The sequence below is a fragment of the Canis lupus genome, chromosome 25 (genome assembly GCF_011100685.1).
Source record: "Canis lupus familiaris isolate Mischka breed German Shepherd chromosome 25, alternate assembly UU_Cfam_GSD_1.0, whole genome shotgun sequence".
In the NCBI taxonomy this organism is placed as follows: Eukaryota; Metazoa; Chordata; class Mammalia; order Carnivora; family Canidae; genus Canis; species Canis lupus.
The window spans coordinates 3,833,321-3,859,613 of record NC_049246.1 but is presented as its reverse complement, the minus strand read 5'-3'; the positions used below and the strand labels follow the sequence as shown (position 1 = coordinate 3,859,613).

Genomic DNA, 26,293 nt, shown 5'->3' with positions numbered 1-26,293 from the left:
GTCCATAAAAATTTTAGTCTTTTTTGAATGAAATATGTCATACTATTCAGGGACAACATAGCTATTTTCTCAATAAGTTTAGAGTTTACTTAGCAGACAATTTCTCAGTAATGTTTAATTATAAAATAATCAAGCACAAGGCCATGGCTGAGATAGATCAATAATTGCATATCTGAGCATCAGAGCAAACAGAATAACAAGGAAGATATACTTTTAAGCAAAGAAAATGTGAGACATCCTTAAGCAAACTCTCAGAATACAGGACAACTCCGTATTCTCCAGTCTCTTAGAAGTCCTGGCACTTTGTTCAGTAAGAAATTTTTAGTTGTAAAATTAGAACATATGTAAAAATAATATATCTTCATTTGGTTTACTAAGTTAATAGACTTCTTGCTGAAAACCTAATTTTGTCTGAAATATAAGTGTTGATAAGAATATGATTAACCAAATTGGTACGAATGGATGGATCACGCACTTTGGAAACAATCTGCCATCAATTTTTAAAGTTAAAAATTTCATATCATGAGATCTAACAAATTTCACAGCCCAGTATATGTACTAGAGTAGTTTTCAATCCTCAGAGAGAAACGATTAGTGAAATTTATTTATTTATTGAGTTTATTGAGTCTTTTTTAGCATTTTTTAAAACAGGCTGGATTTTATCAGAGACTGCTCAGAGTAGGGGAGAATATATCAAGTTTTTAAAGAGACAGACACATAGAGAGATAGAGATATTTATGTCCTGTTGGATTACAGTTAAAAACAAAACAGCTCGAACGTCACTACCCTAATGACACTATTGGACATACTATAATATTCATAGCAGTATTATTCAAAATAGCAAAAATGCAGAAATAACCCAAACATCCATCAACTAGACATGTAAATATATAGAATATTATATAGTAATAAAATACATTAACTATACCCACAAGGATTAATCTTAGAAACATAATGTTAAGTGAAAAAGAAAGTATAGCCTAAAAGACTACACAGAGTATGGAATCATTTTTATAAAGTTTAAAAACAAATATTAACTATCTTGGAGATACATATATATGTGAATAAATTATAGTTAAAACAGGGTAATGAAGACACAAAATTCAAGATATTAATACTTGAGGCAAAGGAGTAGCACAACAGGAAAATATAGCATCAGTAATGTTAATGTTGAATCTTATATTATTATATTACCATATATTATAATAATGTTCCTAATTTTTATGTATGCATCATATATTCTTTTGAAAGTACTATTATATAATAAAATATTTAATTAACTTAAAACAAAATATCAGAGGACATGTATAACATGGTCCGTCTTTGTTAATTAACAGTATTTCTTAGTAAATCAAAATTTAAGAACCAAAGTCCAATCAAAGATTAAGAATAAGAAAAGATTCTACTCTACAATCAGAAGAGCCTCAGAACAATGAATAAAAAGATGAAGAACAAGTATTTCTTAAGCATCCACTGAACACAAGTTATAAACTTACAAGCCACACATGGAACACTGAGTGAGCCTCTAAGATTTCATTATTTGTTATGGATCATAGCCCGTCCCACCACTCATGCCCTCTGTACTTCAAGACCTCCAGAGAGTCTTCTTATCCCCTACCTGAATATGATCCCTACCATCGCTGGTGATGCTCCACACTTCCCATGTGTCCCTGACCCTGTGTGGCCTCCCACTGATTCAGGTCCCAGCAGAGAACTTGACCTCCTCTGAGGCTATGATCCCTTTCACCTCCACATGAAGTCGCCCTGGAAATTCTGAGGCAATCCATTAAAAGATGGCAGTGAGGGCTCCTGGGTGGCTCAGTTGGTTAAGTTTCAGACTCTTGATTTCAACGCAGATCATGACCTGAGACTGAGCCTAGCCTGGAGCTTGCATAAGATTGGATTCTCTCTCTCCTTCTCCTTCTGCCCTTCCCTGCCCCTGCCTCCACCTCGCACTCTCTCTTACTGAAAATATATAAATAAATAAAAAAGATGGCAGTGATCCACGCCCTTGATAGATTTGCCACCCGAAGAATACTCCTTGGCTGTGATTTATAATCAGTTCATCTACATCACTCTCTCCTTCACATTCCTGATAATGATGGCTGTCGGCTTTCTCTGCATGATCTGGTAGTGAGGGACTCCGAACTGCCCAGCAGCCACCCACCCCATCTCCTGCAGTCAGTTCCAGCCAGCACTTGTTGGCCTTAGATTAACCAGCTAGATCTCTCTACCACTCCATCAACCTTAAGTCCTCAAAAATCTACATCTTCCTCAGTTTCCCAGGTCATCCCTTTTCTAATGAGTCCCAATGCTCTATATCCACACAGACCAACCATTCCTCTACTATAAACAATATTCCAATTATCTGGATATATATCCCCTTACTAAAGCTCCTCTAAGGGTCTAACAGAGGTTTCTCAATCTCAACACTACTTCATTTTCTCCCTTTGATTTTAAAGATTTGGGGTGAGGGATCCTGCCCATTACAGGCTGTTTAACAGCATCTCTGGTCTCTATCCACTATATGCCAGTAGCACACCCTCTGCAAGATGTGACAACTAAAAACGTCTCCTGATATTGTCAAGTGTTTCCTGAAGGGTGGGGGGTGTAAAAATCACCACTGGTTTAACATAAACCATAATTCTGCTCAATAATCACAAGATCTTTAAAAATTTAATTTTAGATTATTATCAAGTGAAAATGAAATAGAATTCCAGAGAAAGATGTGTTTACTGTGGTTTAAATAATCAGAGGGAGAGAACTTGTTCTGCAAATGGTTCCACGTTAAGTTTTGAAATCTGGGCACCGCAAATTTAGTGCTTTATTTTTTTTTTTTAAGTGATCCTAGGGAATGTTACCCAGTAAAGTTGTTTAGGCTGAAGATAATAGAAAGGTATGGATCATGGTTTCTGTACTCAGATATTAATCCATTTAAAAGAAATAGTAGGGCAGCCTGGATAGCTCAGTGGTTTAGTGCTGCCTTCAGCCCAGGGCTTGATGCTGGAGACCCGGGATCGAGTCCCACATCGGGCTCCCTGTGTGGAGCCTGCTTCTCCCTCTGCCTGTGTCTCTGCCTCTCTCTCTCTCTCTGTGTCTCTCATGAATAAGTAAAATATTAAAAAAAAATAAATAGTATTTTCCTGGGCAGCTTGAAAGTTTGTGATTTAGTGTTATTTTGAACCACACTGGCAAAATCCAAAGGGTGCAGACATGAGTTTTTGTCACAGAAAGAGAAGAATCACAGTTGTACTTCCATCAAAAGAGTAATGCAATTACAAAATAGATTTGAAATGACTTTGTTTTAAATTGACAAATATAAAAAAGAGAAAACTGACCTCTTCCTCATTCTCTTGTTCCAATCCTACCAATCTTACCAATCCTGTGGATTGTTTACTTTCTAAACATCCTTCAAAGCCATCTCTTCCTCTCTATCCCTCTCAGTTCCCTCCATTCCTCCCAAAACCCTTCTACAAAACATCAGGTTTCTAACACACATCTTACTAACATTCTCATTTAAAAATGTACCAGAACTCTCTGCAGCATGTTTGCAAATGTTAAGAATTTCATATCTTCTCTTCCCTTTCCTATCTTGTCCAGTCTTTCCTTCTTTTTTTCTCCTTTCCTTCCCTCTTTAATTGGGATAGAAAGGGCATTTTCTCTCGATTTAAAATACAATTTGTGGGCAGCCCCGGTGGCGCAGTGGTTTAGCGCCGCCTGCAGCCCAGGGCATGATCCTGGAGACTCTGGATCGAGTCCCGCGTCAGGCTCTCTGCATCGAGCCTGCTTCTCCCTCTGCCTGTGTCTCTGCTACTCTCTCTCTCTGCATCTCTATGAATGAATAAATAAATAAAATCTTAAAAAAAAATACAATTTGTGTTCATGAAAAAAAAACTGGATATGGAAAAAGAAAGTTCAAACAGCCACTCTTCATCAACACAGAGATAATAATCACTGTTAACATTTTTGTGACTTTTCAAATCTTTTTTTTGTAAATAAACATATTTTTAAAAGAGCATTTGTTTATAGATATGTCTCATATTCTTGTTCAATGAGAGATACATTGTAAGCATTTTCATGTTAGTAAATATTTTCTTTTTAAAGTTTTGTGGTAGTCAGAGTAATATTCAACTTTTAATTCTAAGTTGCATTTTTACTTCACTTGCAATACTTTCATGTGCCATAATTTGGAAAAACAAAACAAAACAGATTTAGAGCACTCCTTGTACAGATTTTCTGAGCCTGCTTTCTAGAGTTTCAGAGTAATTGCTAAAACAAAAACAAACCCAGATGCATTTTGCCTCTAGTCCTATGTAAATCAGTCAAGTCACTTTATAGTTCTAATTACATAAGTCCCACATCAAACTACTATTATTACAAAAATTAAAACATTATAGATAAGGTTAAGTTTCATCTGATCATCAACCACAATGCTCAAATCTTCATGTACTTCTTGATGTGACTACTGTTAGAAGTTTGAACTTATTTTTAGGTATTTTACTTGCATATTCATCTACAGATAGATACAAAAAATATAGCATCAGTTTGAATTTTAAAATGTTTAATCATTCTGCAATTTGGCTGAGGGTATTTTCTATGTTAGTAGTATATAAATCTACTTCATTCTCTTTAATTGCTGCAGAGTATTCTATCTTATGACAAAGTCATTTTCTGCTTAAGCACAAACTGCCATTCAAATAAATCTACTACAGTGCAAGAAATCTAAAATATATTCATGTCTGCTTGTTTTAAAGCTGGCATCAATTTAAGGAATGTGGGGTATCCTGAGAAGAAATTCTAAAACAAATTTGACTCTTTAGAAAACAAACTGAGAGTTGCTGGAGGGGAGGTGGGTGGGAATGGGCTAGATGGGGGATGGGCATTAAGGAGGGCATTTGTGATGAGCATTGGGTGTTATACGTAAGCGATGAATCACTAAATTCTACTCCTAAAACCGATATTATACTATATGTTAGCTAACTAGAATTTAAATAAAAACTTAAATAGATAAGTAAAATAAAATAAATAGCAACATATAATAAAATTTATCATACATTTTTGACGCTAACAGATGTATACAGTATGTATGTATTTGGTTGCACTGCAATTGATTCACAATTTTGGTTTTTAGATTATTTCCCATTTATCTTTATTTTAAATAATGTTACAATAAAAATTGTTTACTTGTCAAAAAATGCAGAATTTGATCATCTATTTTGGTAACCTAGAAGAATGTCTATTATTTATTTTAATTTCTACTTTTTGGGACACCTGGATGGCTCAGTGGTTGAGTATCTGCCTTTGACTCAGGTCATCATCCCAGGGTCCTGGGAAAGAGTCCTACATCAGGATACCTGCAGGAAGTTTGCTTCTCTCTTTGCCTATGTCTCTGCCTTTCTGCGTGTCTCTCATGAATAAATAAATAAATATTCTTTAAAAATTAAAAAATAGAAATAAAAAAATTATATTTTTCCTATTTTTGATAAATGTTAATGAAAAAAGCTACCATGTAATTGGTTTTAAAAAAAGGTGTATTACATTTGCATTTTCAGTTATAATTGCTTAATTTATACAGAGCCTGAATTACAAAGAGGTATTTATACAAAGTTCATTAGTGGGAACATTTGGGGGTGATGGAAATGTCCTATGTCTTAATAAAGGTGTGGTTTACATGGACATATACAACATAGTTAATTTTTGATCTTACAGAGAAAGAAATTGAAGTTTTTTTTTTTTAAGATTGAAATTCTGAAGTGCCTATATCTATTAAAGAAATTGAATTCGTAACTAAAAACTTTTCCTGAGCCTAAATTCCTTCATTGGCAAATTCTATCAAACAATTAAAGAAAAAATAATAGAAAGACAAATTTTTCAGAGTATTGAGGAGGAGGGAAACTTCCCAACTCATATTATAAGACCAGCAGATCGACGTGGATGGAACTGGAGGGTATTATGCTGAGTGAAATAAGTCAATCGGAGAAGGACAAACATTATATGGTCTCATTCATTTGGGGACTATAAATAATAGTGAAAGGGAATAGAGGGGAAGGGAGAAAAAATGGGTAGGAAATATCAGAAAGGGAGACAAAACATGGAAGACTCCTAACTCTGGGAAATGAACTAGGGGTGGTGGAAGGGGAGGAGGGCAGGGGGTGGAGGTGACTGGGTGGCAGGCACTTGACGGGATGAGCACTGGGTGTTATTCTGTATGTTGGCAAATTGAACAACAATAAAAAATAAATTTATTATTAAAAAAAAAAGTAAGACCAGCAGAATCCTGAAACAAAATCTGATTAGGATATCACAGGAAAACACAAATATTACTCAGGAACACAGATGTAAATATCCTTAACAAAACATAAGCAAATCACATCCAGCAGTATTAAAAAGTCTAATACCTCATGACCAATTAGTATCTAACAGAGAAATGCAAGATTGGCATTACATTTGAAAATAAATCAATATGCTTCACCACATAAACAGAATAAAGGAAATATGCCACATTATCATCTTATTTTTAAAAGACATATTTATTTGAGAGAGAGTACGTGTGCACAAAGCGGGGAGGCGTAGACTGAGAGGGAGAGAAAAATGCAAGCTGACACCTGCTGAGCACAGAGCCCAACGTGGTGTGCGTGTGTGTGTACGTGTAATCATACATAATACAACAATTAGTTCATCAATTCAACCATTAGTTACTCTGAATTGTTTTTACTTTTGGACTATTATAAATAGTGCTGCTATGAACATTTACATTCAAGTATTTGTTTGAACCCCTCTTTTCAATTCTTTTGGGTATAAACCTAGGAGAATTGCTGGATCATATGGTAATATTACAGTTAACATTTTGAGAAACTGTCAAGCTATATAGAAAATAGCAGCTCAACCATTTTACATTCCCAATAGAAATTCATGTGTTCCAACTTCTCCACATCCTCATCAATACTTGTTATTTTCCATTTTTTTGTGTATTACAGCCACGCTAGTAGGTACGAAGTGGTATTTCATTCTGTTTTGATTTCCATTTCCCTAATGATTAATGGAGTTGAGCATCTTTTCACATGCTTATTGGCCATTTGTATATCTTCTTTGGAGAAATGTCTGCTCAAGTCCTTTTCTCATTTTATTTTATTTTTTATTTTTTTCAAACAGGGCTTGAACTCACAACCCTGAGATCAAGACTTGAGCTGAAAGCAAGAGTCAGATGCTGGGACACCTAGGTGGCTCAGTTGGTTGAGTGTCCGCCTTCAGCTCAGGGCATGATCCTAGAGTCCTGAGATAACATCCCAGGATCAAATCCCAGGACTGAGTCCCAGGACCACGTCCCACATCGGGCTCCCTGCAGGGAGTCTGCTTCTCCCTCTGCCTATGTCTCTGCCTCTCTCTGTGTCCCTTATGAATAAATAAATAAGATCTTAAAAAAAAAAAGTCAGATGCTTAACTAAGCCACTCGGGGTCCCCTCTTTACCCATTTTTAAATTGTATTTTTTATGTTGCATTCTACGAGGTTTTTTTTTTTTCAATATATTCTGGATTTATAGATACTGAGATAGATGATTTGCAAATATTTACCCCTTTCTGTATACTGCCTTTTTGCTCTCATGATAATGCTCCTTTACATGTAAAATTTTAATTCTGATGATGTCCAATTTATTTACTTTTTCTTCTGTTACTCATGCTTTAGTATCATATTTAAGCATCCACTGCCAAATCCAAGGTTATGAAGATCTATCCCTATGTTTTCTTCAAATAATGTTATGGTTTCAGTTCTTAAATTTAGATCATTGATCATTTTCATTTAATGTCTGTATATAGTGTATATAGTGTTTGTATAGGGGTCCAACTTCATTGTTTTGCATGTGGCTATCCAGTTGTCCCAGCACCATTTGTTGGAGACTATTCTTTCCCTAATGAATGGTTTTAAGACCTATGTCAAAAATCTACTGAGCACAAATGCTTTGGTTTATTTCCAGACTTTCAATTCTATTCCAATGATCTCTATGTCTATCCTTTGCAAATTCCACAGTTTTGATTACTATACCTTTCTAGGATGTTCCAAACTGGGAAGTGTGAGCCCTCCAACTCTGTTCTCCCTTTTCAAGATTGGTTTGCATTTTACTTCTTTTTATTGTTTATTGTCTCTTTTTCCTCCCCACAATATAGACTCTATTAGGATGTGAATTTTTTGTCCACTGCTGCACACAGAATAGAGCCTAGTATATAGTAGGTGTTCAATATTTGCTAAATGAATGAATGGGTTCTTGAGAAGATAAGAGTCATTTAGAGCTCCCAGAGAAGAATGGAGGTGGGAGGAGGAGAAGAAAGGGAAGGAGAGGAAAGAAGAGAAAACCATGGTTGAGCAATTCCTGTCAAAGAAGAGTTGAAATGGCAGGAAGGAGCGGCGATATAAGGCCTGAGGCCCCAGCACCAAGGGACCTTTCACAACCATACTGGCAGGAAGGCATAAGCAGCAGTAGCCACTCTGGTGTGTAAGTCAGTCTTTGGCAATTCAAATGTGCTACAACTAAAATTCATGTAGTTACTATCAGGTTGAACACTTTATATTAGTCAAAAACAAAACATCAGATAAATTAAACAATAACTACAAGTTGTTTTCTGTGAACTGAAAGGGCAAACAGCTTTTGCATCTTACCTCAAGGGTCTCCACAGCTTTCAGTATATGTAAATAATTATTCTTGATAAGTTAATGTAATTTTACAATCGGATCACACAACATTCCCTGCAATGTAAAAGTACCATACTGACCATTAAAAAAAATTCTGAACAAAATCTTAAATAAATACATCTATCACATTTAGTCAAATTAAATAACTGGGTAGTGTCATTAGCAAGTCTGAACACTACTGTACTAATGGGACCAAAGCCAGTGAAGAAATAGCAGAGCTAGAGTACATGTAGAGCAGTTTATAATAAATGCATTGGCAAATTTTCTTTGGTGTTCATTATTTTCTTTTTCAATTTTCCAAATTTCAAAAATGTAGATCATTAAGGAAGAATGAAGAGATCACTCCTGTCAAATATATATTATATAAACTTCCAATGAATAATTGTATTTTTCTTACATAATAGCAAAATTGCTACCATGAGATTAAACAATATATTGCTACTCCACAAATACAGCCATATGGTTCCATATGTTTCTAGGTTCCATTACAGTACACTTACCAGTTAATAAAGAAACTGCTAACCACAGGATGCAAATATGCCTCTTATTTAACTTTTTCAAAATCAATGAAGTGTTACTGATATAATTTGGCAGAATCTGACTTATTACAGGATTTAGATATGCATCTTCTTATCCTCTTGGCACTGATGATGATTTAACACAGTATGTGAAATATATAAACTAGCACTAAAACTGCACAGCTCTGGGATTTGCCAGGTGCTAATTGCTCTACTCAAGCCTCAGGGAAAATGCACAATTGCCCTGGGCAGTCATCCTAGGTTTAATTATGGTCTGGGAGTTCTATTCCCTTGGACAAAGGTGACAGCCTGGAGAGAGCTTTGTCTCAACTTGGTCTTCATCTCAGCAACTACAAAAAAGACCACAGGCAGTTCACCACTTCCCCTGCAAATTCCACTCCAGCGAGCAAAACTGTTATTTATCCTTCAAATTCAGCTCAGGTAACATAGGCCTCTGTGACTTCCCCAGGTGGAATTCTCTTCTCAGTCAATACCTTATGCACATTACTATTTTCACTTTTGGATCATAATTTATTTGTTCATAGATCTCTCTTCTTTTAGATGACGAAGTCTTTAAGAACTTGACCATCTCGTTCATCTCTGCAGCTCCAGTACTTTGCATAAGATTGGCACTTAATAAATATTTATTACTAATTACATTAAATGACTATGTCACCTAGTGCTGGTGCCTGGGAAATAGTCGATGCTTAATAAATTTTAACTATCAGATATTTTCTTCCTCTCCTCTACTCAAAATTTCACTTTTTTCTCCCCTTATCCCCAGTCTGCTGTTAGAACTCAGCTCAGGCTCTCATCACCTTAGACCAGTGTGGTTCTCAATGAGGGATGACTTTGCTGCCACTTTTTTTGGAGATATTTTTGGCCGCCACAAGTGGGATGAAGGGAATATTTGGTATTTGGTGCATAGAGGCCAGAGACGTTGTTAAACATCCTATAACTCAGAGAACAGTGCCCATTACAAAGAATTATCCTGTCCCCACTGCCAGTTGCTGAGGCACTCCTTCTAGACTTTAACTTCTTGAAATTGACTCCTGGTCATTTCCCTCTAGCCCTATTCTTTCTCTCCTCTAATCTATCCTTCCTAAAATCTCCTTTGATTGAGATATAACTGACATAAAGCATTATATTTGTTTCAGACGTATGACATAATAACTCAGTATTTACATGTAGTACCAAATGATCACCACAATAAGTCTAGTTGACATCCATCACCATCTTTTTCTTGTGATGTAAACTTTTAAGATCTACTCTCTTGGCAAGATTCAAATGTACAATGCAGCATTATTATTATTACCTATCTCACTATTCCATTCCATTCTTGGTTTGTCTATTTTATAACTGGAAGTTTGTACGTTTGGTTCCCCCTTCACCCATTTTGCCCACACCACATCCCCAGCCTCTGGAAACCACCTATCTATTCTGTAAATATCTATGAGTTTGTTTTTTTTTTTTTTTTTTTAAGATTCTACGTGTAAGTGAGACTAAAAATAAAAATATTTATCATCCTTTTCCTGTTCAAAAGGTCTTACACTTTTTTTTAAATGTCTTTGGTTTTTGGCTTAGTTGCTGATGGATTTTCAACGCTATCAGTATGTCAAAAGTGGAACTGGAACCAAGTCTTAAAAATTCCTATTCCTAATTTGGGTGCTTTACAACTCTCATGAAAACTTTTAAACGAGAAGTACACAGAGGGGAAAAAACAGACTCTAAGGGATGGCAGCTAATTTTTCTTCAGTGATCCAAATTTCTAAACCTTGTACAAAGGCCAAATGTCCCTTCAAATTTCATTTGCAGTTTAAATTCTGTGTCACTGAAAGTTACATCACACACTGAACTGCTATCTCTTATGCTGGCTAACTATCCCCTAATCTAACCATGGTTTTGCTCAAAATTAATGTGATCTAAGACTGGTGGGCTTTAAAAACAAAGAATTTTTAAAAAATATGTGATTCCATTTATATGACCACATTATATGAAATTCCACAGAATTATTTTTTTCCCACATAATTAATTCTTAAACATGAAAAATCACATACAGAAGTAGATGGAAAATATATACACAAAATTTTTTTAGAAATTTTCCATTAAAAATAACACTCCATGTAAATCAATAGCAGATCAGGGATTCATATCCTGAATATATAAAGAACACCTATAACTCAGCAACCAACCAACAAACAATTCAAAAGTGGACAAAGCACATAAACAGACATTTCTCCAAAGAAGATATATAAATGGTCAACAATAGGATTGCATGATAACATCATAACATCAAGAGTCATTAGGGAAATGCAAATGCAAACCACTATGAGATACCACTTCACAATCATTAGGATTGCTCTTGTCAACAAAACAGAAACTTACAAGTGTTGGCAAAGATATGGAAAAATGACAACTTTGTGCACTGAATATAAAATGGCTTAGCCACTGTGGCAAACAGTTTGGCAGCTTCTCAAAAATTAAATGTCGGATTACCAAATGACCCTAACTGTACTCCTAGATACACACACAAAGGAACTGAAAACAGGTACGCAGATACCATATACCAATACTCCCATTAGTATTATTCACAACAGCCAAAAGGAGAAAAACCACCTAAGTTCCATCAAGAAGTGACTAGATAAACAAAATGTGGTATGTATGCACAATGCAATATTATTCAGCCTTAAAAAGGAAGAAAATTCTGATACAGGCTATCTAATAATAAAACTTGATGATGTTATATTAATTAAGTTAGCTAGGCACAAAAAAGCAAATTTTGTTTGATTCCACTTATATGAGGTAGCTAGGATAGGCAAATTTTGTAAAGATAGAAAGTAGAACAGAGGTTAACAGGACTTGGGAGAAAGGAGAATGGGGAATTCTGTTTAATGGAGACAGATTTAGAACTTGGGAGGGTGAAAAAGTTCTGGAGAAGGGTGGTAGTGATAGCTCACAATAATGTGATGAATTTAATGCTACTAAACTGCACACCTATGGTAAAAATGGTAAATTTAATGTATTTTTACCACAATAAAGAAAAATTTTACTCTAAATGTTATAATAATTTGCTTTATCACTACCTTGAAGGGATTTTACAAATAGTCTCCCTCTACCAAGATTTGAGGTTTTGTTTTTTTTTTAAAGTCTAACTTTGAGATGGAAAATGTCATTGGTACATGGAAGCCTTGGAAGAAATTAGAATCCCTGATAACATAAAATGCAAGGAAATCATACACATCCCAGGCCCTATTATATAGGATAATCTCCTTCCAAAAGCCCATACTCATTGAAGGACAGGCATAGTTTCATGTAATACCTGGCACTCTCTGCCTGCCTTTCAGATCCTTTCTTCCACTTAATGTTGATACTCATAAACATATCAATTTTCTATGATGGTCATAGCTTAGGAGAGAAAAGAAGTACTATTTTAAAAATCCCATTTGCTTCTACATAAAGAAAAAGGGAAAAATATGGAACAATGTCCAGAAAGATTATTTTTTCAAATGAGATCTATTTTCTATCCCAGAACCAACCAATAGCAATTTTACATACTGTCAGTCAATGTTATTGAGCTTTATTTTCCTGGAATCAGTTATTTTTATAATATGAACTATAAAATTCCTTCAGTCAAAGCAAATAATTATATTCAATATCCATAGATTCAAGGACTGTGAGCATTCTGAAAAAAAGCAGAAATATAAATCTTTTCATGCTTACACATCTGATATTCATTTAGTTATTAAAGATTTTATTTATTTGAAAGAGAGAGAGCTTGGGGGGGATGGGAGGAGGGGTGCAGGGAGAGGCAGAGGGAGAAGCAGACTATACTCATCAGGGAGGCTGAGGCGGGGGCTTGATCTCAGGACACTGACATCATGGCTTGAGCTAAAATTAGGAGTTGAATGCTTAACCAACTGAGCCACCTAGGTGCCCCACATTTGATACTTAAAGTTGTATTAAAATCTACTAATATTCCAAAATCCATATGCCTTCAAATCCATTAGAAGGTCTACAGATTTATGGGATGCCTGGGTGGCTCAGTGGTTGAGCGTCTGCATTCAGCCCAGGGCCTTATCCTGGAGACCAGGAATCGAGTCCCACATTAGGCTCCCTGCATGGAGCCTGCTTCTCCCTCTGCCTGTATCTTTGCCTCCTCTTTCAGTGTCTCTCATGAATAAATAAATAAATCTTAAAAAAAAAAAGATTCGCTCTAAAAAAAATAATAATAATAGGCAGCCTTGCGCTCATAACATGAGGTGCTGAGGTTAACTGATGTCGTTGGCATTTATTCTTTTTTTTTTTAAAGATTTATTTATTTATTTATTTACTTATTTATTCATGATAGACACAGAGAGAGACAGGCAGAGATACAGGCAGAGGGAGAAGCAGGCTCCATGCAGGGAGCCCGATGCGGGACTCGATCCCGGAACTCCAGGATTGCGCCGTGGGCCAAAGGCATGCGCCAAACCACTGAGCCACCCAGGGATCCCTGGCATTTATTCTTAGTAAGCCACTGGGAAAGTCTTGACTTACATTCACTTAAATCCCTGGGAAATGGTTCTCTTGACAACTTGTCTAGTTTGATTTTTCAGCTAGAATGTCAGTGTTGATTGGACATTATTTCTTAGGTTTCAGTGAGGATTTAGAATTATTTTTAAAAATAAAGAGCTGAGATAAATTTTTAATTTTTTTTATTTATTTATGATAGTCAGAGAGAGAGAGAGAGAGAGAGAGAAGCAGAGACATAGGCAGAGGGAGAAGCAGGCTCCATGCACCGGGAGCCCGACGTGGGATTCGATCCCGGATCTCCAGGATCACGCCCTGGGCCAAAGGCAGGCGCCAAACCGCTGCGCCACCCAGGGATCCCCTGAGATAAATTTTTTATTGTTGCTCAGTATCACTTCTTTTGGAGACAGAATTATTATTCTCTTGCCTGTTTGATATTTTGTTTATGCCAAATGTAGTGAAAGGGAAGAACAGGCAATAGAGCAACAAAGAGCGTTTCTAACAAACATGCCTAATAATTTGGGCCATTTTTAAGGTAGATTCAGAATATTATACATGTTTTTCCATGTATATTGTGAATATTAAGAGCACGATTGAAAATGTTAAGGATAAGTAACTCATAAAACTGTTGTAAGAGAATGTCAACACCATCTTGGGAAGATTACAGCATAAGTTTCTAGCATTTCCCACTATATTCTTCACATTATCAAGATATGCTTGGAGATGTTATACACCACCCCACAAGTGTGCTATTTTAATATTCTAGTTATCTCCACCCCACAAGTGTGGTATTTTAATATTCTAGTTTAGTATATGTGCTGCCAAAGTGAGCACAATATTCTAGTTTAAAATGGCCCATAATGTAAGCAGTGCCTCCACAAACAAGAGGCAACATGATATATTGAATATTTGGAGGAAGAAAACTTGAGTCTGAATGCTAGAACCATCTCTGAGTGTGACCTTTAAGTAATTAACCACTTTGGTCCTGTTTCCTCTTCTGAAAAACTGAAACAAAAATCATCACTTTTCATACTGAGAGGAAATGTGCAAAAGCAGTTTGAAAACTGTACACTAATATAAAGATACTATTTTTCATTATTAACAAGTAGTTCTATTCCTTATTCCCCCTGTACACCTCATCGTACAAGTAAAAGGTGCCGAAAAAGAAGAAAAAAGAAGGAAAAAGTAAAACAATCTCAGAAAAAGAGCAGAGGCAAAAAAAAGGAAAAAAAAGGGGGGGATAATTGTTGATATAAAAGGAAAAACAGTATGTCAACTATCTCAACATATTAGCATCACATTAGAAATCAAAATTATGACATCATTTTCTTCCTACTCAGCATGCAATGCTACTCTTCACCCAGCAGAGCTGGTGGACAGATATTTCAGAGGCCATAAAACATACTTTCTATATGATTCCAGGACCAGTCAGAAAGAAGGAGAAGGCTGAGAAGATAAACAGACCCCGACAGAAATGAGGTGGTCACTGTGTAAAATTCGACTATCCAGCAGTTCCATCTGTAGGAAACCTAATTGTGAACAAGCCACAAGCAAGAAAGGGTTCTACCTGCCAAAACAGGTGTTACCAAGTCTGTACAGAAAAGATCACATGGAAGCCTTGGAAGAAATTAGAATCCCTGATAACATAAAATGCAAGGAAATCATACACATATGGACCTATTTGCAACTATTTTGGGCTACGTTTAAAAAAGCATGCTTTTACAATTTCCAAGTTTACAGCATATCAGAGCAGCACACTGGGAGAAAGATGAGGAGATGCTAGTAGGGGGCACAGGACAGCAAAGGGTAACCAAAAAGGGGAGCTGTATCCCAAGTAAAGGGACCCAAACAAGCCAAACCAAACCAAGCAAACAAACTACTAAAAAACAGCAGGTCTCAAAGGCACAAGAATTTGAAGTCCCTGCTTCTGGGAGGACAGGACCAGCCCTTCCTTCCAGCTCTAGACTTCCTTACCATGCAGTTTGTAAACGGAGTTCTTCAGGATTCTGGAGACAGTGGAGAGACTCGGTGAGATGCAGCAACCAGAGAACAGCCGAACGGAGCTGGGCACCAGCGGGGTGGCGGATAGATTAGACTCTAGCTCTCTGCAGATGCCACCTTCCACCCAAGCAGCTCGTCTTCATTCAGCTTTACTTAATGTGGCCCCTTGGATGAAAGGGCCCTGTTGGTTTAAAAATAAATTTTTTTCATTAAAATTTGACCACTACTAACCCTCACACTCCAGGATCCTTAAATGCAATTGGTTCCAATGTAGCAATGGAATCTGTGCCAGGAGTTGAGGAGAGGGAGGCATGGGTGGGTAGAGCAGAGAGGACTTTTAGCGCAGTAGGAACTATTCTGTATGCTACTACAGTGGTTGATTCTATCATCTGCACATTACACATTTGTGCAAATCCATAGAATGTACAACACCTATGGACTTTGAGTGATAATGATGGGCCAGGGTAGGTTTATCAGTTGTAACAAATTAACTACTCTAGGCAAGGTTGGGGGGGCAGGAAGTATATGGGAACTCTCTGTACTTTTCACTCAATTTTTTCTGTGAATCTAAAACTGCTCTAAAAAAAAAGGTTTACTTTTTTTATTTTTTAAAGAGAAAAAAATGTAACCTATGGAACCTGTAAGCTTTCTTAAACCAGGTTTTCTTCCTGCGTTCCATATTTTCTGTTAACACCACTCTGCATCCACTTGCTCAAGCTAGAAAGAGAAAAATCCCATGGAAATTTTATTCCTCTTCTTCCTCAATCACACATTCGATAGGTCATTAAATCCTGTGGATGGACCCTCCCACATATTTCATTGCTATGCCTAATCCCAGGCATCCCTAATGAGTCTGCTCCTCACAGGCAGCTGTGCCCTACTGAGCCTCCCCTTATCCACCCCTGTCCCCCAAAGAAAGTACCCCCTTTGGGGCCACTAATGCCCTGTCATTCCAAGTCCAGAGCAGATCCTGTCATGCTTTTTAGGGACACACCTTTCTGTGAGACTGAAGCAGAATGGGACATTAACTCTTTGCCGGGGATAAGATGAAAAATATTTTATTTGTGCATTAAAATGTTTGTTATCATAAAAAATCACACACACAAATTTGTCACCAAATTTCTCTTTTTTAAAGATTTTTATTTTCTTTTAGTTTTGTCTCCAAGTTTCTTTTCTTTCTTTTTTTTTTTTTTTTTTAAAGATTTTATTTTCTTTGAACTAATCTCTGTATTCAGTGTGAGGCCCAAACTCACAACCCCCGAGACCAAGAGTTGCATGCTCTGCCGACTAAACCAGCCAGGCAACACCCTCCCCTCATCTCCAGATTTTTACTATGGGCATGCATTTATATATTTTACATGAAAAAAAAAAGGAAACAAAAAAACAAAAACAGTATCCTGGGTAAGATTTAATGCTTTAGCATCACTTTCAAACTGGGATCTTCACAATCTTTCTCCTCAGATTACATTCCCAGTCTCATCAATCCTCACTCCTTTTGTACTTCACAGCCTCCCCTCTGCCCTGAGACCTGTGTGCAGCTACATCCTGGAAACCTTCCCCGCAGCCCAAGGCAGTAGCATTAATCAGCTCTCCACAGCTCCTCTGGCTTCCACAGCACCTACCATATACGTTCAGGAGAGCACAATGACACTTGGCTTCCTTACATTGGTTATTTGTTTTCCCCAGAGACACACTCAGCTCCTTACGAAAGCCACAGGCCACGCCACAGAGTGGTCTGAATTGCCTAACACTATGTCTGGCATGCAATAAATGTTGGATGAATGAAGGTAAAATCCAGTTTCATCAATAACGTTCACTACTGTATTATTAAGCCCTATATAATTAGGCTACCTTTTGACCTACAGCCCATCGCTTTGCTGATGTAGTATAACAAATCCCTTTGACAAGTAGAAGCATATAATGCACTCCCTCCTTCCTGTGCATTTAGCAATCTTTCTACTTACAGCATTGTTATATAGAACACTAACCTGTATATGAATACCTGCAAAGTGCTAAATAGCTATAAATAATATTTAAAATTTTTAAAAAATGGTGTGTGGGTAACTTCTAAAGTTTTACTGATGTGTGTGTATTGTGGGAGGTTGAATTTCCTGGCCAAGGGCTGCTTGAGTGGTGGTGATTATAAACTGATGGAGGAGAATCACTCATAACTGTGTTATGAATCACTGTTTAGGGAAGTTCAGCTTTTTATTTATTTTTTTTAATTTTTATTTATTTATGATAGTCACAGAGAGAGAGAGAGAGGCAGAGACACAGGCAGAGGGAGAAGCAGGCTCCATGCACTGGGAGCCCGATGTGGGATTCGATTCCGGGTCTCCAGGATCGTGCCCTGGGCCAAAGACAGGCGCCAAACTGCTGCGCCACCCAGGGATCCCAGTTCAGCTTTTTAATTGTCAAAAGCATTCGTGAAGCAGTGGAGATGGTGTGTCAACCACCATCTCACCAACTTCCCTAGGTGTTGATGTGGCCATTTAGAAGCACCATGCCACTTCAATCTTTCTTCAATCTCTTTTTTAAATTTAAATTCAATTAGCCAACATATAGTAACATCATTAGTTTTAGATGTAGAGTTCAGTGATTTAGCAGTTGCATAGAACACCCAGGGCCTGTTACATCACGTGCCCTCCTTAATCTAACCATCTGTCTTCGATCTCTTTCAAACTCACCTTTGATGATGTGATTCTCCTGTTCAAATCCTTTAGTATTTCTCTTTGGACCACAGGCTAAAATTTAAGTTTTCTCTTGCCTACAGATTTAAAATCCAAGCTCCTTATCCTTTCCTCTGCCTTATCCTACAAAACACCAAAGTATCTTAGGGAAGAAACAGGATGGTGGTTGAAGGGAGAAACTAAATGTAACAAGTATCAATGATGAGCCAGACACCAATGCCAGGTACTGGTATTTTAAGATAAGACACAGTCCCGTCCCTCTCTGATATCACAGTCTACAGGGGAGACAGAAATCTAAACACATTATTGCCAGACAGGTGATAGATTATTATAACTGATATTAAAATGGTCAAGGGTGGTTTTTTTGTGGGGGGAGCCATGCACACTCACTCTTGAACCAGTAGAAGGTAAGGGGAAAAACCAGAGAAGCAAAGGCTCTCCTCTTGACAGACACAGTAGTACAATTTTAGGCCCAGGGACGTCTTCAGCATCCTTCAGTTCTAAACAAGGATTTACTGCAGGAACCTTTATTCCGATTTTGTATTTCACTTTTATTTAGAGCCCTAAGCTCCAAATGGGACTATTGTAATTATCCTTGTCAAGGGTGACTCAAAACTCACATGCAGTAAAAATGGAATTCTAACCAGGAAAAATACAGAGAAATCCAAACAGATTACTTTTTTTTGCATAAATAACATTGGATACATATTCTGATATTTGCTTTCCTGACCTCTCTTTCTAATTAGGCTATGAAATCCCGGAGATCAAGATTTTGTTTCCTTTGGTACTTTATTTTGTTATATGGTCCTTAAAGTTTGGGGCCTCATAGGCAGTGTAAGTATAATAGGCACAGAATAAACAATTATTGAATGAGTGACCTATATAAGACCTCCAAATTTGTAAGTCTTACTTTCTAGCACAATTACTACATGCACAAAATCACATTTTAAAACCCCAAACGTAATCCAGACAATATTTTGAAAAAAATTAAAAATGTGTATTTGCAATCAACTTAGATCAATGACAACAGAAAAGAAGTGCCACTCTTTGAAATAACACCTAGGCACCGACCTGCCATTATTTGCAAACACTGCCAACACCTAATGACTGCTTTGTGTAAAACAACCAACAAGCTCTAAGGGAAGCATTTATGAACACAAGGGTTCTCTTTGACAAACACCTGATCTAACTCTTGCTCCTAAAAATGAAATTCTACTACCACCAAGAAATAGGGAAAGAATGATATAAATGCATCAACAAGTGAAAGAAAACCACAGAAGAACTAAAATCTTTTTTAGCTTTAACACATTTTCTCATCTTCCACATTCACAGGCTTCTAATAGTCATTCACATCATTAATCACAGCCATTAATCATAACTGTAACAATAATCACTCATATTATTAATCATAACCATTAATCACTGGCAGTACCACTTTATGAGCCAGTTGTGCCAATTTTTTTTTAAAGATTTTATTTATTTATTCTTGAGAGACACAGAGAGAGAGGCAGAGATGCAAGCAGAGGGAGAAGCAGGCTCCATGCAGGGAGCCCGACGTGGGACTCGATCCCGGGTCTCCAGGATCACACCCCAGGCCAAAGGCAGCGCTAAACCGCTGGGCCACCAGGGCTGCCCCAGTTGTGCCAATTTCTGGGTAGTCATTTGGAAACTGGAATTCATTTTCCCAGAAAAACAGTGTCCTGAGGGCTGATATATTCCCCGGCCAGGCCACTGAGGTCCTCTGAGCTCCTGATACAGGCAGCTTCTAATACTGCTAACACCAGCCCAAATAAGCAATGTAAGCGTTTGGCACAGGTAAGCTTGCCCAAGCTAAGGTGTCTCGAACCCTCGCAACTGCCCCAATGCACAAAGTTTTCAATGAACTCTTCCTCCTTCCTACTCCAGCCAAACTCCAGTTCCCTCCTGTGTGATTCCCAGCAAAGACAAAGAACAATATGGATCAATGAATTTATAATGAAGCATAAACAGAAGTCAAATATTCTACCATGAGATGGGAAACTCCGTTAGAATCTGTGAATCCTTTTCCGAGTTATTTTCTAAAGTGTGTGGCTCCCAAGTCGGTTAAATTTAGATACAAGAATTCAGAAAGTAACTCCCAGCACTTCAGTTGAACTTTTCCATCCATCAAACTCTCCCGGAAAAAACAAAATCTGCAAATCTGATCTTAGAGCCTCCACAGCCCACAAGTACTTAGGACAAATCCTTCTAGGCTTCTGATCAATTGTCCCAAACTACAGTTCTGGATCTATCTCTCACCCTACCCATGTCGCAATTTCTGCATGTCATCAAGTCAAATCAAATCAAATCATAGTCATACACACTACCAAAGCAAATCTCCGTGTGATCAGCTTCCGAGCAATTTAAGAGATTAGAAATGAAAAATTTTAGGCCACGTGGAAGATGATATTCCTGGAGTTAAAGCGGGTTGGGATAAAGTGGACTCATGGCCCACTCCAGCAGAGGAAGCACTCTCAGGATCAGTGAGTGAATCTAAGCTGTTGCTACTTACAGAGTGTTTATACTTCCACTTCTCCCAAAGCCTCTCTCTAGGTTGTTTCAGAAGGAATCTCCAGTGTCAACACGTCTGGGTGGCTCCCAAAGCACACGTACACTTTACAGATAATTTGTCTAATGGTAGAAAACTAGAGTTTTCTCCAGTTCACTGGAGTTCTGGGATGAATGCTCATCCCTAGTAATCTCAGTGTTTATAAACCAAAGACTGCTTTGCACTAAACCCATTTCATGACTGAGGAATCCATGCTTTCCATTTAGAGTCCTTCAAAATTAAATTTGAAAAGGGGAAAAGAAAGTGTTCAAATATTAAATTTCCCCAAGAGGCAATTCATATACCAAAGCAATTCCACCAATGATATTATGTAATCAGAATACAGAGACAGAAAAAATCTGATATTTAGTATTTCCCCCCCCCAGAAAGAGAATCAAAATTGTCTTTACAGGAAAAATCAGAACTTTGTAGGACTTCCTTACATTTATTTTATGGGTTAAATTTTTATCTTTGAATTAAATATGAGTTAGAACATGAAGGGGAAGAACCAAAATCTTTTATGTGTTTATGTTTTTAAGATTTTATTTACTTGAGAGATGGAGCACGAGAGAGAGACAGAGACAGAGAGACAGAGAGAGAGAAAGAAAATGAGCAGGGGGGAGGAGCAAAGGAAGAGGGAGAAGCAGTCCCCCCTCCAGTGAGCGGAGAGCCCCTTACAACACAAAGGGCTCAGTCCCAGTACCTCAGGATCTGACCTGAGCCAAAGGCAGACACTTAATCAACTGACCCACCCAGGAGCCCCCTTTTCAGTGTTTATGACTTCTTAAATGATAACAAAGCTCTACACACACATTTATAATTCATTTCTTACTATTTCTGCATTTCATTTTAAGTTTTGAATTTAAATTTTATGTCAGAGTCTCTTTGATTCTTAGAAAACTGGTTTTGAGTTGATCATACTTCCCAATTAAAACTGTAAAATTCAATGTATTATAGAGGCATGATATTTATACACAAATTATATTTTTACATTATACTATCTCTATTAATTATGAGTCACTTAACAGAATATGACGCATTTTAAGAAATGATTTAGTATTGTTTGGTAACACAATGAGCAAGGCACAGAGGGAGATTCAGCTCTCTGAAAAGGCTGATAAGAAGACCCTTTATACATCCAACCTGACCAAAACACCTCATCTCAGTAGCAGTCTTTTTTTCTTTTGTGAGCATAGTTTGAAATATATACACTAAAAACAGTATCAATTTTTATCTGGCTGGGGTGGGGGAGAGGGATCAGCATATCATGTTAGCAATTTTCGGTGGAATCACATTAGAGTTTCATTGTGGTAGCCGTATCACATTAAAATCTGTTTTTTTTTTCCTAAATGCTTTCCATTGTGTATTTAGTGAATCTGATATGGAAAATTGCTAATGCAATAAGAGTATCATATAAGCTTTCCTGACTGTAATGCTCAGCCACAATATTCAGGAGAAGACGTTCAACTAGACTGGAGGCATTTCAGAGCTAGCTCTCCACAGTCTCTGAACAAAGACCTCAGCTTAAGTTCAACATTGGCTTCTGGAAAGATGGGCTACTGAGACCTACTGTATGGGGGAAACTCTTTTACAGATTTTATTTCTGGAAAAACCATGGGTTCAGTGAAAGATGTGTCATTTAATTAATATTTATTGACTGAGCACTAGGCTGGACACTGCGATTGGCATTACAGAAATGAAAAAGATAGATGAAACATGGTCCCTTCCTTCACAGATCTTGAAAGCACTGACTGATGAGAAGAAATAAATGAGCACATGAGTAACTTAAGATGAGATGTGGCAAGAGTGGAAGATACAAAGAGCCATAGCAGCTGAAAGGAGAACACACCAAAGCCAGGGTCATCAGAAAAAGTTCTGTGAAGGCAGCACCTGGACAGGGCCATAGAATGTGAGGAAGACACAGATAATCTAAGGATCTAATGCTAGGTTGGGAAGCAGGGGATGGCATTCTAGGCCTTAGCATGAGTAAAGATGCAGAGAAAAGGAAGCCTGGGCATGTGTAGGAAACTATAATTCATTATTTTAATGACAGCATAAAATATGGAAGGAGTGGGAAGATAAATCCGGAAAAGTTGTCTGGGGTCAGCCTGAGGCTGCCACCAAAGGAGAGTAGTGCAGAGTGTTTGGGATGGTTTGGGGTGGAAGTGACACGATGCAGTCCACTGGCAAGATTAACACCCAGCTTTCACGGGTATGATGGCTTTTAATGCTAACAGATCTTGTGAAATCTTAACAACTTTAGTTAGCACACGTTTCTTGAGACACAATTTACAGGAATATTTATTTTAAAAAGTTAGTTTATTGCCAAGGGGTAATTGTTTATTTTTTGTTATGGGACTACTCATAACATGGACCTTCACCAGCTTAACAGAAAAAAATCTCTATAAAGCATGCTCAAACTATTAGAACTACTTATGAATTTACCGTTTGCTTTTTTTTTTTTTTTTGCTTTAGAATAACTTTTCAACTCACTAGCAACAGTAACCAAGGAAATATAAATCCAACAGCCTAGAATTACAACTATTTGAAGAGATTCATGCTTTCAATGTACTGCTATATTTATTCTTTTATTCTGGAAGCTTCTCTGTTTCTGAATTCCCCTCCAAATGTTAGAAGCAATAAACAAAATCTGCACTCAGGTTTAAAATGTAATTAGTATGTTTTGCAAATTAAAAAAAAAAAAAGATCTTAATTTTCCATAACCTTTACTTTCCCTTAAAGCAAAGTACAGTCTGCGGGTAAGTACTATTTCTGACTTACTAAAGGCGAATATGATGAAATTGCTGTTTTATTTATTGCAAAAGGAATGTGAGATATAAACTAGTTAGTTGCCTAAGTGCCATAGTGACCACTCCTGAAACATCAGCTCTCCCAATCTGGCAAAGGAAACTGAACTCTCATTAATCGGAATTAAACTATCCACAACACCTAAAACGAATATTTCAATCTTTATGAAATAATTTCTCGACAGATTTCTTTTCTCCTTCAACTGGCCACATGGACAGAAAGGATAAACAAATTTGCCTGCTGTTTATTACTGATAGATATCCTTGGCAAGGTTTCGTTAAAAACAACAACAACAACAAAGCTCTTCTTTCTCATACCATGTCTTGAGCAATCAGGGATGTAGTAGTTGACATCTGTGAACATTCTCTGATTAGCCATTAACTGAAGATATAGAAATAAGAGAAAAATATTTTAGAGGGAGAAAAGTCATATAGTTCATGCTGACGTTAAGACACTGATGATGATATCTCACAAAGATGTGAGAATCATAAAGTTCTTAGGCGTTTAACCTAAAATTTGCTTATACCTTTGATCTTCAGTAAACACTGTACTGATAAAAATGAGTTTGTTCAGATTAAGAATATGTTGGCACTCTCTTAAACATAGCTTAAAACCACAGAGCTGAAGCATAAAACAACTGGGACAAAGATAGCCAGTCAAGCATAAAAATGGGAGTTGGTTGTGTCAGAATAGATTAAGAGGCTGAGGGCTGTCTGCTAAAGACAGTTGTCTTGCCATCAATGAAGGCAATTATTATCACTAAATGTTATTTTTCTGATATATTATTATTTTAAACTTTTGTCATATTACATTTAAAAATGCCCCTTATTTATAAACTATTACATCATTTTCTTATCTGCAGTGTCCGTCTTGGAAAACCACAAACTTGAAAACAGTCCAAAATCTTGTTCATGGTTTCCTACAAGCATAGAAAGATTCACTTATTGAATTTGGAGTTAGGAGAATGTATTTGGGTTTTACTTTTACTTCCTTTTTAAACATAGATCGCTATTTTAAAATATAAACATCCCATGGCATTCCCTCACACCGACAGGACTCCTGAGGCAGAAGATAGATTTGGAGCGTGAACATTTCACTCACTCAGAGGGATGCCCCAAAAGCTCTGCTTAGTAATGGCCAAGGAGGTGGCACTATTAAATGCCTTATGACTTTACAGTTATCCTTATGTATCCTTACAGTTATTCCTGCAAAAACCACACTTGCAAAAGATCATCCGAGAAATTCGGCAAACCACTGAAATGCACTTGTAAACTGGATCCATTAAAAGCAGCCCACAGCATCTTGCGCGTGTGCATCCCGCTGTTAACTACCGGGTAGATCATTCACAAGCAATTTTATTCTGAAACTAGATTTGCATTCTTTGCAGGCTCTGTCTCAGGAGTGCCCCTCCCAACCCAGAAACGAGTCAACGCAGTATTTCTAAATTATCGTCTGAAATTTCCACTGTCAAGGGTGGGAGGAGGAAGGAATAGGAAGGGAAGAGGGTCGGCGATTAGCCACCCGTGAAAGTGTTTTCCCCTCGCGCTCCTCCCTGCGCTCACAAGGCTGGCGTCAGGGAGTCTCCCGTCTGTCCCCCGCCTCGCCCCCTCCTCTCCCCGCGGCGGGCACCGAATGGGGGCGGAGGGAGGGAACCTCGCAGCTCCCCACACGATCCAAGCGCCGGCCCGAGACACTCCAACAACATTCCGGACTTTTTTTTTCTTCCCGCTTCGCGTGTCTCAAAGGTAAGCAGAGCAAGAGAGCCCAGGACACGGAGGCCAGCGAGGCCGGCTGAGTCACAGTCACCGCCCCCACTCCGGTTGCTCCACTGCCCCCCGCTCTTGCTGAGCTCCGAGTCTGGGCGTCCACGGCGCCTGTCCCCGGCGCCCGTCCCCGGCGCCCGTCCCCGGCGCTCGACCGCCGCGCGGTGCCCGGCCCGGCCGCCCGGGGCCAGCGCGCATCCCTGCCCCCGCCCCGGCCCCACGCCCCCGCCCCCGCCCCCGCCGCGGGACGAGCATCTGCCGCAGGTCCCAGGTGCCCGCGGCCCGGGCGCGCCGCCAAGGCTCCGAGCTGCCCCCTGCGGCCCCACCCGGCCCCACCCGGCCCCACACAGGCTCCACCGAGAACCGCGGGGATGCAGAGTACAAAGAACCGAGTCACACACCGAAGGGCCTCGAGACTTCCCCGGGGAACGACGCAGCCGCACACGCGCGCACACACGCGCGCACACACGCACACACACACCACAAGCGCGCGCTCGCCCGGAGCGGGCCGGGAGGGCATCGCTTACCTGTCCCCGCGGTGCCACTGCTCCCTCCCCCACCCTAGGCCTGGCTGCCCCCCGCCCCCGCCGTGGGTCCCCAGCCGCCCGCTCCGAGCGCCGCGCACTCACTGCGAGGCTGCGCGCGCCCAGCGGCTGCAGGGCCCGGCGGCGGCGGCGGCGGCGGGGACCGAGACAGCGGCTGCGGCGGCGGCGGCCCCAGCCGGCGTCAGTCAGACTGGAGCCGCGAAGCCT

General features: G+C 38.6%; 1 protein-coding gene across 14 annotated transcripts in view; it reads right to left on the bottom strand.

Annotated features, from left to right (window-relative positions):
• Positions 1 to 26,227, bottom strand: part of SMAD9 (SMAD family member 9) — a 75,812-nt gene extending 49,585 nt beyond the window's left edge. For 6 of the 14 annotated variants that reach the window (XM_038573212.1, XM_038573214.1, XM_038573211.1 and 3 more), the window contains exons 1-2: positions 26,069 to 26,129; positions 15,688 to 15,895 (exon numbers count right to left, since the gene is read on the bottom strand). The gene's annotated coding sequence lies outside the window, so the exon portion shown is untranslated. Of the gene's footprint in view, positions 1 to 8,653; positions 8,741 to 15,687; positions 15,896 to 24,095; positions 24,166 to 25,942; positions 25,988 to 26,068; positions 26,130 to 26,170 lie in introns of those variants that run through there. The other 8 variants (XM_038573210.1, XM_038573208.1, XM_038573206.1 and 5 more) reach the window with 4 other exon arrangements.
• Positions 26,228 to 26,293: the final 66 nt, after the last annotated feature.